A 5,000-nucleotide genomic window follows, 5' to 3' on the forward strand; every position below is an offset into this window, starting at 1 on the left:
GGAGGGGAGGGGAGAGAGGGAAGGTGGAAGGGAAGGTGGAAGGGAAGGAGTGGAAGGAGGGAGGAGGGTAAGGAGAGAGGGAGGGAGGAGGGAGAAGGAGAGAGAGAGGGTGGAAGGGAAGGAGGGAGGAGGGGAGGGGAGGGAGGGAGGAGGGGAGGGGAGGGAGGGATGGGAGGAATGGAGGAGAAGGATGGAAGAAAGGAAGTGGAGGGAAGGAGGAAGGGAGGATTGGAAAAGAAGAACGGAGGGAAGGGAAGTGGAAAGGTAGCAGGGAGGGAGGGAGGGAAAGGAGAGAGGATGGGGAGAAGGAGATTAGGAGAGAGACGAGAGGAGAGTAGCAGAAAGAGAAAAAAGGAAGAGGAGGAGGAAGAGAGTGCTGGAAGAAGATTACCCTCCCCCCTCCCCCCACCCCCCGCCTCCCGAAGCTCATGGCGGTGAGTGCATATACTAATGTACTTAAATTTCTCATATTTTTTCTTCCCAATTTTTTATTTTTTATCTATTTTCTTTTTCTTCTTAATCATGATCCCTTTTGATATTCTTTTTCTTTTTTTTTCCTTTTCTTTTAGTACCAATTTCCTAAGGGTTTCATATTTTTCCCCTTTGTATTTTTGCATTTGGGTTATTTTATGTTTCTTACTGATTATGTTTCACTTTGTTATGTATATTGGTATTTTTTTTCCTTTTATTTTTTGTCTTTGTTTTTTATCATCCTTGTCTTTTTTTTATTTGTTATTACTATTTTTTTTATGTTTATATAGTGTATCTGTTTCATATATTTTCTACGTCTTTCGCTTTTAATTTATCATTATAACCCAAGCTTTCTCTTTCTCTCTCTCTCTTTTCTTCATTTCTGTCTTCTCCCACTCTTCCTCAACCCCCCCCTCCCCCCCATTCCTAATCTACCCTCCTTCACTCCATCATCTTCTCCCCCTCCCTCTCATTTTACTCCATTCTTCTTCACATGCAAATTTCTCCTCTTCTAACCCTCCCACCCACCTCCTTACCCCCCCCTCTTCCGCCCACCTCCTTACCCCCTTCCCCTTCCAACTCCTCCTCACCCCCCCTCCTTACCCCCACCCCTTCCGCCCACCTCCTTACCCCCCCCCCCCTTCCAACTCTTCCTTACCCCCCTCCAACCCACCTCCTTACCCCCTACCCCTCCCTCCCTCCTCCTTACCCCCCCTTCCAACTCCTCACCCCCCTCCCACCCACCTCCTTACACCCCCTCTCACCTATCTCCTCACCCCCTCCCATCCAACCCCCCTCCCCCTACTATCACCTACCAGCCAGACCCCCCTTTGAGCCACCCACATGCCGTTAATGGCCGCTTCTGACCTACCTTGTGTGAACTCGCCAAAGGTCAAAGGTCATTTGCATAGGACAAGCATGAGCCGCCGGTGGGGGATGGGGGAGGGGGGGAAGGAGGAAGAAGAGGATGAGGAATATTTGGAGGAGGAAGGATAAAAAAAAGAAGAAGAAGAACAGGAGGAAGAGCAGAAGAGAGTGGGGAAAGGGAGGAGAAGGAGGAGGGGGGGGAGGAGGAGGAGGAAGGGAGAGGAAGAAGAGAGAGAAAGGCACGGAAGTACAATAAGCAATTAATTAACATTTTATGCTTCCTACGATCTTTATGAATGAGGAAGGAGTCTAGGGAAGGGGGGGGGGCGTGTACATGCGCATGAGAGAGAGAGAGAGAGAGAGAGAGAGAGAGAGAGAGAGAGAGAGAGAGAGAGAGAGAGAGAGAGAGAGAGAGAGAGAGAGAGCGAGAGAGAAAGCGAAAGAGACGGAAGCAACAGACAGAGACAAAGAAAGGGTAGGGAGGGTATGAGAAAAAGAGAAACTGGCAGATAGTAGTGAATAAAAAGAAAAGGTATTGTAGATAAAGCATATAAAAAAAAGGAAAACAAGGAAATGTATAGCTACGATAAAACGACGAAGAACATAAGGAAGAAGAAAAAGGAAGGGAGAGAAAGAGGGTGGGTAAGGAGAGGGAAAAAGTATGAGCGGTGAACGAACAGAAGAGAAAAAAGGAATAAGAATGAATAGAGACAGGAGGGGAAAGGAGAAAGATGATAAACTAATAGAGACGAAGAGAATTAATGGGAAAAAATAACTAAAGAAAGTTGAACGAATAAGGAAACGGAGATAGAGAAGAAAAAAATGGAAAAAGGACCATAAATCAGTAGTAAAATGAAGAAAATGAAAAAAGAAAACGAAAAGAAAAAAGCGAGAAACAAAGAGAAAGAAGAAATATGAACGAATAGAGAGACAAAGAGAAATAATAAAAAAATAAGAATAGAGAGACAAAGAGAGATAAAAAAATTAAGGAATAGGGAGACAAAGAATAAAGAAAGATGAACACACAGAGAGACAAAGTGAAAGAAGAAAAAATAAGGAATAGAGAGATAAAAAAAGAAGAAAAATGGAAGAATAGAGAGACAAAAAGAAAGAAGAAAAATGAAAGAATAGAGAGACAAAGAGAAATAAAGATGAATAGAGACAATGGTTAAAAAAAAAAAAAGCAGGATGAACAAATAGAGACATGAACAGACCAGTGACACAGCCAACCCCTCCTTCCTTCCTTGTAGTAGCCTTGTACCTTCTTGAACCTCCTTGTATTCGGCCGCGATGTCTTGTAGCCTGTAACACTCCTGGTTAATTATTTTTCTTTGTTTTTTGGTATTTTGGTCGACAAAAAGGTCAAGAGGAGTGTTGTGATTGTAAATTTTCATTTTTATTTCATGTTGTCCGTGGCTAGCGAGGTATTTCTGAATTCGTTGCGGTTATGAAATATTGTTTTTTGAACTTATAAACTCATCGGATAGACGGTTTACAGATCGTGAATAGATATTTCTCGAAGTAACGTACCTTAATAGTAGACAGCTTTCTTGGTTTCCAAAACGGTTAAGGTAGAAATAGCGTGTGGGGTGAAGATTAATACCCGTGCCTGCCAGAACAATACCTTTGGTACGCATAAGTCTTAGGGTGTAGGTCATGTACCTTGATACCCACGACAGAGGTTTCAGACTCCGTTTGTACTGCCTTTCCCTTCGTTTCAGTCTTCGTTGTATTTTCTTTTCCTCCTCTTTTCCATTTCTCTCTTACTGTTCTGTTTTTTTGGGTTTTTTTCATGCCTCTTACCTTCTCTTGTTCTTCCTCCCCATTTCGTTTTTTTTTTTTACTCCTTCTATTCTATCATATCCCGTGTTTCTCTGTCGATTCCCTATTTGCTATCTCATCGTCACCCTCTTTCTCTCTGAATTCCCTCTCTCTCTCCTCTTACCCCCTCTTTCTCCCTCTTTCAATTCCCTCTTCACTCCCTCAACCTCACCCTCTTTCTCTCTGAATTCCCTCTCTTCCCCTCTCCTCTCCCTCGCCTCCCGCCGCACCTTCCCTCTCCCCTCTCTCTGTCTTTCACTCTCCCGCCAGCGTACAAACACCCCCTGCCTGCTCTGGTCACCCGCGTGTCTCTTTGGCATTAGACTAACAACTTGACGTGGTCGGCTCCGTTAGCATGACTCTCCAGACTCTCCCCTTCTCTCTCCCCGCTCATCCCCCACCTTTTCTCCCCACTAAATACCCATCTTTTCTCCCCACTAAGTACCCATCTTTTCTCCCCACTCACCACCCACCTTTTCTTCCCACTATGCACCCACCTTTTCTCCCCTCTCACCACCCACCTTTTCTCCCCACCTACTACCCACCTTTTCTTCCCACTCACCACCCACCTCTTCTCCCCACCATTTCTCCCCACTCACCACCCACCTTTTCTCGCCACTCACCACCCATCTCTTCTCCCCACCATTTCTCCCCACTCACCAATCACCTCTTCTCCCCACCATTTCTCCCCACCCACCACCCATCTCTTCTCCCAACCATTTCTCCCCACCCACCACCCACCTCTTCTCCCCACCCACCTTTTCTCCCCACCCACGGGACTGCCAGGCGACGGACCACCCACTACCATGCGAAAGTTCGACCTCCTCCCCCCCCCCCCCTCCCAACTGGTAGCTGTGCTCGATCGTCTATTACAAGTAGCTCTCCCGAAACCGCCTGTGTGTGTTTGTTTCGGGCGCACTTACATGGGTACGGGCTTGTAAGGGCGTGTTATTGCCTTTGTCGTTCTGTTGTTTTCTTTTTTTGCTTGCTTGCTTTTTGTCTTTGTCTCTCTTTGTGTCTGTTTTTTTTTTTTTCTTTTTCTTTCTCTGTCTATGTCTGTTTGTTTGTCTCTTCGTCTGTCTCTCTCTCTCTCTCTCTCTCTCTCTCTCTCTCTCTCTCTCTCTCTCTCTCTCTCTCTCTCTCTCTCTTTTTCTCTCTCTCTCTCTCTCTCTCTCTCTCTCTCTCTCTCTCTCTCTCTCTCTCTCCCCCCCCCCCCCTCTCTCTCTCTCTCTCTCTCTCTCTCTCTCTCTCTCTCTCTCTCTCTCTCTCTCTCTCTCTCTCTCTCTCTCTCTCTCTCTCTCTCCCCCTCCCTCCCTCCCTCCCTCCCTCCCTCCCTCCCTCTCTCTCCCTCTTTCCCTCTCTCTCTCTCCCTCTCTATCTATCTATCTATCTATCTATCTGTCAGTTTCTCTTTTTCTTCCTTTCTCTTTCTTTCTCTGTCTCTTTCTCTCTCGCTCTCTTTATCACACATTCCGAAACCAAGTGACTTACTTGGCAGACCACCCAGCGGGCAGACCAAAGCACGCCCGCCCGCCCACCCGCCCGCCCGCCCACGCTACTATGTCGTCCCGCCCGTGTTTGTTGTTCAAGAGAGGTAGGTGAGAGGAGTAGAGGGAACGAGAAGAGGAATAAGAGGGAGAAGAGAGAAAGAGCAATAAAAGCAAAAGAGAAGATAAAAGTTGAAAAATGAAAAATGGAAAAAGAGGGGGGGAAGGGGGTAATCTAAAAATGGAATTGGTCGAAAGGAATTCCATCTTTCCTTCCGCGCTTTTCGTTATAAGCAAAAGGCGGCGTGCCAGTTCTCACTTTTTTGTTCCACCTCCCGGGTTGAATTCCCCGCT

The sequence above is a fragment of the Penaeus chinensis genome, chromosome 36 (assembly GCF_019202785.1).
Source record: "Penaeus chinensis breed Huanghai No. 1 chromosome 36, ASM1920278v2, whole genome shotgun sequence".
Lineage (NCBI taxonomy): Eukaryota > Metazoa > Arthropoda > Malacostraca > Decapoda > Penaeidae > Penaeus > Penaeus chinensis.